Below are 13658 nucleotides of genomic sequence, written 5' to 3' on the forward strand. Positions count from 1 at the left end.
CGAGCTCAGCACTCCACACTCAGCCACAGCCAGTGAACACCTTCATAAGGCCAGTTGAGGGGGAAAATCCCTTTTATTGCAGTCCACATTCACAATTCAGGAACAAGTTTATTTACACCCCTCCCAACCCAGTCTCAACCTGGGAAAGCAGTCCCAGTACTTCAAGAGTCCTCTGCCCTCCCTTAAGCGATGGACAGGCTTCTCCTCTTTCTTCCAAAATAAACACTTTTACCTCCAGTTATATCAGTCTTTAGTCCTCTGCATAAACAGCACAATGCTGTCCTCTTCCCCGCCAGGAACCTCAGTCCTTGAGGTTCCCTGCCAGAGCAGTGTTCCTCCCTCTGCATAGCAACAAACAACCCTGTGCCCTCCCACACACTGCCCTTTTCTTTATGCCAAAGTCACTTATCTGAACTCCTCCACCTCCATATGTTCCTCCTCACCGGGTGTAACAGCAGGTAGATTTGTCTCACTCGCTTCCCATTCCATGTCCTTCCTCTCCTCTTCCTCCTCCCTCTCCCTTCTCTTCAAAGACTCCAGAAAAGCCGCCTTCTCTTTCCCACAGTTGGTAGGAGTTATGTATTGATTCTTAAGCCAGGGGAACTGATTTCCCTGGTTCATGCGCCCCCTTCTGGTAACCACTGCCTCTCCATTCCCCTCACTGCTAATGCTGGCTCCTGGAAGGGGAATCCGCCCTGGGGTTTGGGCTCCACCCCTCTCCTACTGGATTCTGGGCATGGTAGTTCTGGCTCCAGTGGCTTCAAGGGGAGTTCCCAGGGTCTTATCCTATTACAATGTATATTGGTAAAGGAAGCATTCCTAGTATATCTGAATGCACCTCACCTCGAGCTACTACTGAAAAGCATGAGTTAAGTCCAAATTAATAAATAGTGAAGGGAGACAGTTTGAGGGACCTGGAGGAGTTGGAAGGCAGTTAAAAGGGACAAAGGCAATGAAGAGAGTGACAGACAGGTGTTTGAAGGAAGTGAGAGAGGTTGGAAATGGAGGATGTAAAAAGAGGCATGGGACCCTGGATAAGGGTAAGATATAAGAAAGAGATTGGAACTAGAGAGGGGATAAGTAACAGGGAAGGAGCCGATTGATATTGTGTATCTGGATTTTCAAAAGGTGTTTGACAAGATACCTCATGAAAGGCTACAGAGGAAATTGGAGGGTCATGGGATAGGAGTCCTATTGTGGATTAAAAACTAGTTGAAGGATAGGAAACAGAGAGTGGGGTTAAATGGGCAGTATTCCCAATGGAGAAGGGTAGTTAGTGGGATTCCTCAGGGGTCTGTGCTAGGACCGCTGCTTTTTAATATATTTATAAATGATTTAGAGATGGGAGTAACTAGCGAGGTAATTAAATTTGTTGATGACACAAAATTATTCAAAGTTGTTAACTTGCAAGAGGATTGCGAAGAATTACAGAAGGACCTTACGAGACTGGGAGACTGGGCGGCTAAATGGCAGATGATGTTTAATGTGAGCAAGTGCAAGGTGATGCATGTGTGAAAAAAGAACCCGAATTATAGCTATGTCATGCAAGGTTCCACGTTAGGAGTTACGGACTAAGAAAGGGACCTGGGTGTCGTTGTTGATAATACACTGAAACCTTCTGCTCAGTGTGCTGCTGTGGCTAGGAAAGTGAATAGAATGTTGGGTATTATTAGGAAAGGTATGGAGAACAGGTGTGAGGATGTTATAATGCTGTTGTATCGCTCCATGGTGCGACCGCACCTTGAGTATTGTGTTCAATTCTGGTCGCCGCATCTCAAGAAAGATATAGTAGAATTGGAAAAGGTGCAGCGAAGGGCAACTAAAATGATAGCAGGGATGGGATGACTTCCCTATGAAGAAAGACTAAGGAGGCTAGGGCTTTTCAGCTTGGAGAAGAGACGGCTGAGGGGAGACATGATAGAAGTATATAAAATAATGAGTGGAGTGGAACAGGTGGATGTGAAGCGTCTGTTTACGCTTTCCAAAAATACTAGGACTAGGGGGCATGCGATGAAACTACAGTGTAGTAAATTTAAAACAAATCGGAAAACTTTTTCTTCACCCAACGTATAATTGAACTCTGGAATTCGTTGCCAGAGAACGTGGTGAAGGCAGTTAGCTTGGCAGAGTTTAAAAAGGGGTTAGATGGTTTCCTAAAGGACAAGTCCATAAACCACTACTAAATGGACTTGGGAAAAATTCACAATTCCGGGAATAACATGTATAGAATGTTTGTACGTTTGGGAAGCTCGCCAGGTGCCCTTGGCCTGGATTGGCCGCTGTTGTGGACAGGATGCTGGGCTCGATGGACCCTTGGTCTTTTCCCAGTGTGGCATTACTTATGTACTTAAGTACATAAGTAATGCCACAGTTACTTATGTACTTATGTAACTCCTAACGTGGAACCTTGCATGACGTAGCTATAATTCGGGTTCTTTTTTCCCACATGTATCACCTTGCACTTGCTCACATTAAACGTCATCTGCCATTTAGCCGCCCAGTCTCCCAGTCTCGTAAGGTCCTTCTGTAATTTTTCACAATCCTGTCGCAAGTTAACGACTTTGAATAACTTTGTGTCATCAGCAAATTTTATTACCTCGCTAGTTACTCCCATCTCTAAACCATTTATAAATATATTAAAAAGCAGCGGTGCTAGCATAGACCCCTGAGGAACCCCACTAACTACCCTTCTCCATTGTGAATACTGCCCATTTAACCCTACTCTCTGTTTCCTATCCTTCAACCAGTTTTTAATCCACAATAGGACATTTCCTCCTATCCCATGACCCTCCAATTTCCTCTGTAGCCTTTCATGAGGTACATTGTCAAATGCCTTTTGAAAATCCAGATACACAGTATCAACCGGCTCTCCTTTGTCCACATGTTTGTTTACTCCTTCAAAGAATTGAAGTAAATTGGTCAGGCAAGATTTCCCCACACAAAAGCCGTGCTGACTTGGTCTCAGTAATCCATGTCCTCAGATGTGCTCTGTAATTTTGTTTTTGATAATAGCCTCTACCATTTTCCCCGGCACCGACGTCAGACTCACCAGTCTATAATTTCCCAGATCTCCCCTGGAACCTTTTTTAAAAATCGGCGTTACATTGGCCACCCTTCAATCTTCCGGTACCATGCTCGATTTTAAGGTTAAATTGCGTATCACTAACAGTAGCTCCGCACGCAAGCTCATTTTTCAGTTCTATCAGTACTCTAGGATGAATACCATCCGGTCCAGGAGATTTGCTACTCTTCAGTTTGCTAAACTGCCCCATTACGTCCTCCAGGTTTACCGTGAAGTCAGTAAGTTTCTCCGACTCGTCCGCTTGAAATACCATTTCCGACACCGGTATCCCACCCAAATCTTCCTCGGTGAAGACCGAAGCAAAGAATTCATTCAATCTCTCTGCTACGTCTTTATCTTCCTTGATCGCCCCTTTTACCCCTCAGTCATCCAGTGGCCCAACCGATTCTTTTGCCGGCTTCCTGCTTTTAATATACTGAAAAAAAATTTTGCTATGTTTTTTTGCCTCTAATGCTATCTTTTTTTCGTAATCCCTCTTGGCCTTCTTTATCTGCGCCTTGCATTTGCTTTGTCACTCCTTATGCTGCTTCTTGTTATTTTCAGATGGTTCCTTCTTCCATTTTCTGAAGTCGTTTCTTTTAGCCCTAATAGCTTCCTTCACCTCACTTTTCAACCACGCCGGCTTACTTATGTAAGTATTGTTTATTGTTTATCATTTTTTAAACAGAAATCAAAACGGTTTACAGTATGTTAAAATAGAATTAAAAATTAAATTTGAAAAGGAATACCATAAAATAGGAAAGCAAAGTCACTCAAGAGCAATCAAGCAATTCACAAACATCTCACTCAAATCAAAGTACAATTTGCATATGGTAGTCTGTTATTAATTACATTTGCGTTTCCTCCTCCTTCCACAGAAATCCAACCAAAATGATCCTTAAAGTCCATAAGCCATAAGTTTGAAAAAATACATTTTCAAGGAAGCTCAAAAAGAGGTATAGAAATCATCTAATCTTAGATTTGGGGGAAGCGAGTTATAGAGGGCGGGTGCAAGAAAGAAAAAAGCAGATTACCAAGTAGACTCCCATCATGCCTTAGAGGGGTGCGATATAGCAAGCCTATTATCAGTAAGTGAACATAAGGTATGAGAGGATGTATAGGAAACAATCAAAGAAGCCAAATAGGAAGGAATGGCAGCATGTAAAGCTTTGTGTTATTGCAAGAATTATATATTTAATTTGAAAGTTGATAGGTATCCAGTGAAGATGTTTCAACAGTGGAGAAACTTGATTGTAACATTTGGCAGGAGAGATTATACGTGCAAACAAAGAAATTATTGTTGTCCAAAATAAAGCTCCTGTAAGAAACAAAAAAGTTGTTGTTTTCAAAGTGAGTCCAGTTGCTTAACTCCAACGGCAACACCATTCCAAAAGCAATATCTTTAGATAGTCAAATAGATGTTGATTCTCATGCAGCACAACCTGAGTCTGTCATCTTTCAAGATGGAAGATAAATAATAAGTCTTCAAAGCGGTTTGCTTTTACTCACAGTCCGCCAAGCAAACTCATAACACAGCTTCAACAAGATGAGCATTAAACACCCATTAGGTCAGCAATTGAGAACAGAAATCAATAGCTCCTCTGCTCCCCAATGTGAGACCACATTTTGTGTATCTTCTTCAGGAGAAGCAAATAAAGTCACTAAACAACAAGCCAATAAAAAAAAAACCTACCTGCAGCAAATTATAATCAACCTTTAAACAAACCAATCCCCAAATCTCAAACAATAAAATAAAGAAAATTTATGACTGCTTACCGAAGGGCTAACGTCTAAGTCATTCCAAAAGTGCCCTAGTGCCTAAGCAGAAGTGCCCTTACAATCTACTTCCAGGTTTTGTTTGCAGCATTCTGTTCAGCTATTTGGCCAGACAGATATATGTATGTACATGAAGTATGGATGTGGTGGATGGGTGTGTGTTCATTAATAAAATGTTTTTGATATTGTTTTCATTATTTAGTGATATATCTATACTCCAATTTATCTCATTGTTCCCATTGTATGGTTCATATTTTAAAATTTAATGTCAAGAAGTGCAGAGTGATGCACTTGGATGGCAGAAACCCAAATAGAGATACCGGATAGGAGGGGAGGGATTAGTAAGCTCATCTCAGGAGAGACCTTGGATGTTGATGTCCAAGGATCTGAAGGTTAGGAAACAATGTGACAAGGCGACGGCCATAGCCAGAAGGATGCTAGGCTGCATAGAGAGGAGTATAACCAACAGAGGAGGAGTTGTTGATGCCCTGTACAAGTCATTGGTGAGGCCCCCTTGGAGTATTGTGCAGTTTTGGGCGGCTGTATCTTGCTAAAGATGTAACAAGACTGGAAGCAGTGCAAAGGAAAAGCTACAAAAATGTATGGGATTTGCATTGCAAACCGTATGAGGAGAGACTTTCCAACTGAACATGTATACCTTGGGGAAGGAGAAACAGGGGTGACATATACAGACGTTCAAATATTTGAAAGGTATTAATCCGCAAACAAACCTTTTCCGGAGGACGGGAAGGTGGTACAACTTAAGGACATGAATTGAGGTTGAAGGGGGGCAGACTCAGGAGTAATGTCAGGAAGTATTTTTTCATGGATACATGGAATGCCCTCCCGTTGGAAGTGGTGGAGATCCAAACGGTAATGAAATTCAAATATGCATAGGATAAACACAAAGGAATCATTTTTAGAAGGAATGGATCCACAGAATCTTAGCAGAGATTGGGTGGCAACACCGGTAAATGGGAAGCAAAAGCAGTGCTGAGCAGACTTCTACGATCTGTGCCCTGATCGTGACTGAATAGATATGGATTGGCTGGAGTGTAAATTTTAAGGGGCATTGATGTTAGCTTCAGAACTTTAGTACAAGAACAGTGCTGGGCAGACTTCTGTGGTCTGTGCCCAGAGAAAGGCAAGGACGAATCAAACTCGGGTATACATATAAATTATTACATACCACGTAAAATCTTGTTGGGTAGACTGGATGGACCATACAGATCTTTATCTGCGTCATTTACTATGTACTCATGTAATTTACTATATTTAGAGTTTGCTGCTACTGAGTTAGTAACTTATCTCCTTTTTCCTTTATAAACTATTCCTTTATATTGTGGAATGGATCTCCCTTAAATGGTGGACTAGTGTAGTTTGCAGATACTATATAATTGTATTTTTAATATAATTTCCTTTGTATTTTGGTTGTACTCAAGCCTCTTTTCTATAACATAATTTTTTGCATGTGATGGTATATTAAAAACTTATAAAAGTAAATAAAAATAAATATTTCTTTGCAAAATCATATGCTGGAACTTCTGAGAACCTGGCAATCTAATGAGACGTGGAGGGGCATAGAAAGAAATTATGGCCGCCGACTGAGGAACATGCAAGCAACTAGCTCCAACGATTGTAAGCTGTTGGTACGACTGGAATTGACTGGAATGACCATAAACCTAGGCTTAAATCGGCCTTAAATTCAACTTGGAATTGGCCCAAGCGATCAGATATACCCGAGAGTTGCTGGAGATGGTATCGAGCAGCAACCCCTATTGATCTCTTGGCCGCAACAACCAACGTGCCGATCTTCACCCTGTTTGGGGTCACAGACATCCCGGCAAGTGCTTGGAGAGGTGGTTGCCGCAGAACATCAGGTGCAATTTCCACACTGTTTGGAAATCGCCTTACAGTGGCTGAATCGGAGAAAGCCGTACTGCTTCGATACTGCTGTTGACTGCTGTCTTCGGCGTTGTGGAGCCTGTGGATTTAGGCTTTCTCCGCTTCCCTGCTGTGCTGTATCGTAGCAGCGGTCCAGATACAATCCTAGAAGGTGCTATTGCATGGTCGGATGCTTGTTATGGACCAACGGAGTGCGGGGAGATACGAGAACCGAACTAGCCAGAATGAAGCTTATAACCGTTATGCCAGTAAATGCACGACAGGAGAGTTAACGGTCGCACGGCGTTCACGAGGGCCGGCCCACAAGGTGACAAACTGCCAATGCTGCCGGTAGATGATCCACATTATTCATAGGAAGAAGTTTGATATCGAGTTGTTAAAAATCAAACAAACTGTCCAAATAACTTCAGACCTCTGATTTACCTCTCTTATCTACATCATTAAATCGATCTCCTAGCCTTGCTTTTTGATGACTGAAGTTTTCTAGCTGGTAGATAGTAACACTTATTCATAGGAAGACCGTTTTTCATATCGTTATAAAGATTCAATAACGCATTCCAAAGACCTTTAGATCTCTGCTATACCTTCCTCTCCTAATTTTATAAAAGTGATCTCTTAACTTTTGCTTTTGAAAGGATAAGATTTTCTAGCCATCACCAGCAATTCACCATTGTCCCAGCTTTCACAATTGACCTGTTTTACACAATATAAAATAGCAGTAAGGAGATCAATACCTTTTATTGCATCATTTTAGTTCTATGACTTTCTAGTAATTCTCATTATCTATTTGTTGTTAACAGTCTCTTAATTGTCTATACAACATCGTATTGTATAATTTTGATTTGTATTAATGACTTGAATTTTAGTTCTGATCTCTAACTGCCAATATGGCATTATACTGCATTGCAACACTGACTTATAATTTTGATTATTGTCCTATAAGGGCCTATATTGCATCATAATGCATTATTTTGAATATCATTACTGTCTGTTAAAATAATATTAGCTAATTTGCTCTCATTGTATTAGATTGCATTTTACTAAATTGTACTATTAATTGTAAGTTTCATTAGCCATACTACCTTAAACCAGTAGCCATTAATTTCCATTAACCTCTTTGAATTATACTAATCTACGCCAAAATGAATATTACCAAATTGATCTTAATAGTATATTCCATATCCCTGTTCTCACATGTATTGACCATCTCTCCCACAGATAACAATATACCTACAATACTTAATCCTTATAGATTACCTAAATACATTACTCCTTACCAGAAGAATAATAACCAATTAAAGGGAAAATCTACTTCATATGGAAACAACCAATTTAAAGGAAAGAAAGGACAAAATAAGACCAGATTCCAGGAGGACAGAAAACAAATAAAAATTAATACGTTTACGTCCCTTACCGAATCCTACCAATCAATCCAACTGGGTTATATAAATGCTAGGTCAGCAGTCAATAAAACAACAACTTTAACAGACTGGATTGTATCAGACAATCTTGATTTTCTTTTTATCAGCGAGACTTGGGTTCATGATCCTAATGACCCAATAATTCTAGACTTATGCCCCCCTGGTTACAAAATCACCCACAGGACAAGGATTGGAAAAAGAGGAGGAGGTATAGCTATAATTCATAGATCCCAATTCACTTTTACTACCATAACCGAATCTATACTTCCCCAACTCGAAATTGCCTCAGTCAGAATTAATCATACAAAACTACTTGACCACCTTAATGTAGTCCTATTTTATAGACCTCCAGGGAATTGGCTTGATTGTCAAACATATTTTATGGGCTTTATATCAAACACATGTATTTCAACCTCCAATCTTATTATGTGTGGGAAAATGTGGGATACAAATGAACCTTAAATAAATAAATAAATAGTAGGTGATATCAATCTTCACCTTGAAGACCCTGACTCTATTAATGTACGTGAATGCATGGATCTGTTCCTATTATGGGATCTTTACTGGCCAAATATGGAACCAACCCATATCAAAGGACACTCACTTGATATCTTCACGTATAAATTCTCATCAGACCTAAATCTTTTATTAACATCTACAAAATGGATACCATGGTCTGACCATTACAAATTAAATCTTTTCCTTCAATGGCAAAAAAATGGCTTACAACACATTAAAGAACGCTTATCTTATACCACTAGAGGCCAAATTAACCCAGCTATATTTTGGCAACAATTTTATAATGATGAATGGTCAGCTCAAGCGGATTCAATTCACTTTCTTCAAGAATGGGACAACAGGTGTAGAGACATCCTGGACAACATAGCACCATTACAAACTAGAACCTCACGCAGAAAAAACTCAATACCATGGTTTAATGTTGAACTGAAAAAACTAAAAACCCAAGTTAGAAGGTTAGAATGAGCATGGAATAAAAACAAAAATGACTCCACATTCAAAGATTGGAAACATCTACAAAGAAAATACAAATATACCATCAGACGAATCAAAAGAGATTACTACAAAGCTAAAATTGGACCAGATTACAATGACACACATAAACTTTTCCAATTAGTGAGCAAACTATTAGACACCACGCCAATTACCTCTAACACTATATACATCCCATCAGCAGATATTTTTGCTAATTACTTCAAAAAGAAAATTGTTAAGTTACGACTCACGTTACCTATTAATTCCACAGATTACATAAAATTTCTTGAATGTCTTGATCCACTTCCCGGTGAACATCCAGCAGACAGAACCTGGACTAATTTCGATACACTTTTGGATGATTCCATCTCTCAAGTGCTCAAAAAGTTTGCAAAGTCCCACTGCAAACTAGATATCTGTCCTAACAACCTTTTAAAATTAGCTCCTCAACAATTCATATCTGACCTAACGCTACATCTGAACTATATGCTACAAAATGGACTATTCCCACAGGATAAAGGAAATATTTTACTTACCCCTATACCTAAGGACTCAAAGAAAAACGCAAATGATTTAACCAATTATTGCCCAGTAGCGTCTTTTCCCCTGATAACCAAATTAATGGAAGGTATGGTGACCATACAACTTACAGAATACTTGGATAAATTCTCAATTCTTCACGATTCTCAATCAGGATTTAGGTCTAACCATAGCACTGAAACAGTATTAACTACTCTTCTCACTAAATTCAAGCGAGCAATTGCAACTGGCAACAACATACTCCTCCTGCAATTTGACATGTCCAGTGCATTCGATATGGTAAACCACAAAATCTTATTGAATATCTTGGAATACTTTGGAGTGGACATGTAGTTAGAAAACTTTTAAACCAATTGAGAACTACAAGGTCATACCAAGTGAAATTTAACTCTAATACATCAGCTCCATGGATACCGGAATGCGGAGTTCCCCAAGGATCTCCACTCTCCCAGACCCTCTTTAATCTAATGATGACACCCTTGGCCAAAACACTATTCAGTCAAGGCCTCAATCCGTACATATATGCAGATGATGTAACGATCTACATCCCGTTCAAATATAATCTAATGGAAATTATGGACGACCTCAACCACAGCTTCCAAATTATGCATTCTTGGGCGAATGCTTTTCAATTAAAACTTAATGCTGAAAAAACACAATGTCTTATACTTACATCACAATATAACACAACTAAATTCACCTCCTTAACCACACCAACCTTCTCCCTTCCTGTCTCAGACACCCTGAAGATTCTTGGAGTGACCATTGATCGAAATCTCACACTTGAAAACCATGTGAAGAATATAACCAAGAAGATGTTTCAATCAATGTGGAAACTCAGAAGACTGAAACCATTCTTCCCCAGAGGCGCTTTTTGCAACTTGGTACAATCAATGGTGCTGAGTCACCTGGACTATTGTAATGTGTTATATGCTGGCTCCAAAGAACATATCATCAGGAAACTTCAGACAGCCCAGAATACTGTAGCTAGACTCATATTTGGAAAGACAAAATACGAGAGTGCAAAACCCCTAAAAGAGAAACTCAATTGGCTTCCAGTTAAAGAACGTTCGGTGTTCAAAGTTTGCACCCTGGTTCATAAAATCATCCATGGAAATGCTCCAGCTTCCATGTCAGACCTTACCGACTTGCCATCCAAGAACGCTAAAAGATCAGCACGCACATTCTTGGGACTTCACTTTCCTAGCTGTGTCGGAAGATGGCCGGCGATCTCCTTCGAAAATAAGCTGGAGAAGCACAGTAGGTATGCCCCACATAATCACTGCCAAATCCTGATTCACTGTCTCCCATAACCCCAGCCTCAGATTCAGAAGAAGAAGACTCAGAAGAATTCTCGTAATCTGAATCCAAAAACTTAGGAGCCCTTTTACTAAAGTTTAGCACACTCTAATGCTATAAAGCCAATAGGTCTATAAAATAGGCTTCTTAGGGCCCTGTTTCCTAGGCCACTCTGTAGGCATGCTAACTTTTTAGCACACGCAAAAAAATGAGCGCACACTAATGATAGAGACACCCATGGTATTCCGTATGGGTGTCTCTAGCATTAGCACATGCTAATTTTTTTTTTTTTTTTTTTTTGTTATTTTATTTATTTATAAGATTTTACATATATAATCAAGTACATACGTGTTTGAAAAGCAATATGCACCCGAATCAATAACGAAGAAAATTAAATTACAAAAAAGAAAAAAACTTAAACTTCTGCTCAAGTCCACAATTTGAAACAAGGTGTTTAGAAATGGAATATGTTTTACGCGTATATTTTTTACTGATGCAAAACTAACAAAAATAACAGGCTAGTGTCAAACAGCGTTTAAAAACCTAACATCAACGGGTAGGTGGTAAGGTCCCCTATTTTGCCTTGAGATAAGAAATGTTGTTAGTTGAGCAGGATCAAAAAAAGTAAATTTATTTGACTGGTATCTTACCACACACTTACATGGATACCGCAAGAAAAATGTAGCACCCAGCTGCGTTACTGCTGGTTTCATTAATAGAAATAGTTTCCTACGTTTTTGTGTCTCTCTAGAGACATCAGGGAACATCTGAATTTTCTGACCAGAATGTTTATGCTTATTTTTAAAAAACATAGACATCAACCATTGCTTGTCTGGTGCAAGCGCCACAGTCACTACTAACGTAGTGGGTATTATATCTTCAGTGTCTGTTGATTCTAATATGCCGTTACATTCAGCGAGTGATCTTGTTCTTTTTTTTCCTCCAAGTTTTCTTTAGTTGGTAAGTAGTAAACATACGTAAAAGGGGGAATCAGCTCCTCTTTATTCCAGCACCTGCTAATTTTAAGCGCACGCTAAAAAGCTTGCATGTCTACAGCGTGGCTTAGTAAACAGGGCCCTTAGCATTAGAAGTGCACTAAGCGTTATTAAATGGCTCCTTACATAGGCCCAATCCTCTTAACCCTTATATAAACCATCTCTGCTTGTCCAACCTCTTAATAACACAGTAGAAAAGCCACTAAAACCTCTCACAATTTCCATACTAGCTGCTTCCCACTCACCAACACCATTCTGATCATACTCCCCTCCAGATGCACCTGCCATCATTACTACTACAGTGCTCACTATCTGCTCCAAATTGCTGTGCAAGCACTCTGGGCTCACTCCCAAAGATGAATCTGCTCTGCTTCCCCAATTCAAAAGATGCCCACTAACTCCCTCAATGATCAGGACCCCACCACCAACAACCTTCCCTCCTCTCTGCCACCTTTCATCTCCAGCTTAGCTGAACTGACCCCTGCCTTTATGAAGCAAACATATTTTCATGAAACCCTTTTACTGGCCACCTTCATCTGTTATGATCCCCTCCCTTTCTCAATCACCCAGCTGCCATATCCCTCCCCCCCCCCCCCCCCCATTCAATCTGGGTGAATCAGGGGCGGGGGTTGCAGTGTATATGCATATTTTTATAAATTACTTGAGTAATAGCATAGAGTACATGCCCATGTTTGTGCTTTCTTGGAGCAGATGTAAATTTACGCATGGGCATTTGTACACTATTGTGGATCTGGGAGCCTAATTTTAAAACAGATCCCTTTTTGGACTTTCACATAGGGGTCATTTAATACAAATCAAGCCCTATGTTCTTACCTGGTTATAAGACTATAACATACTAAATAATTTCAGACAGAATCTGGACAGTTTTATATCTAAAATTACTCAATGAGCAAGTCTCTTTCATAGGGATACTGTCAGGTTTCATTAAATGGGAATTTGAAACTGTGTAAATGAAGCATTCTGTTAAATTAGTATTATTTTTTATACCGGGTTCTATGCTTGGTATTGCTTTCTTCCATGACTGCTTAGATAAATCTTTTTAATAAAATATGAACATACGTCACTTGCAGTAACATAAAAAAAATAGGTTTGCAAAATCAGCATTAGAGTATCAACAGCATTTTGCAAGATGGGACAATTTTTGCATTGTTTCACAATTTGTAGGTAGTTGCTGCAATAATTGGCTAGATGTACTAATTTACGTTAATGGAATTGAATGTGTGTTGTAAGTAAATAGGCCCTATTGACAATAATGGCACATGTTAAATTCCATTAACACATGTTAACAGTTCTAGCCCAAAGATTTTACTTGTTGGTACTGAGGCTATACATATTGAATCAATAAGAAATACATCACGTCAAAGAACTATTTGATGAGTTATTCATGATAGTCCTTTATAAATCAGTGATTCATGAATGGAATAACTTGTACATAACACCAATTTATTTCTCCAGTTTGTTTATAGTAGCTAGGTAGGTAGAATCTAATGACATAGAACAGTGTTTCCCAAGTTGGTCTTGGAATACCCCCTTGCCAGTCAGGTTTTCAGGATATCTACAATGAATATGCATGAGAGATATTTGCATACAATGGAGACTATATATATATATATATACACACACATATGCAAATCAATCTCATGCATA

The 13658-nt window shown here is 39.5% G+C and overlaps 1 protein-coding gene across 1 annotated transcript in view; it reads left to right on the plus strand.

The window, feature by feature from the left end:
• IQCA1 (IQ motif containing with AAA domain 1) overlaps positions 1-13658 on the plus strand; it is an 827164-nt gene that overhangs the window by 787375 nt on the left and 26131 nt on the right. The window lies entirely within an intron of this gene.

This window comes from Microcaecilia unicolor, chromosome 7 (assembly GCF_901765095.1).
Source record: "Microcaecilia unicolor chromosome 7, aMicUni1.1, whole genome shotgun sequence".
NCBI lineage: Eukaryota > Metazoa > Chordata > Amphibia > Gymnophiona > Siphonopidae > Microcaecilia > Microcaecilia unicolor.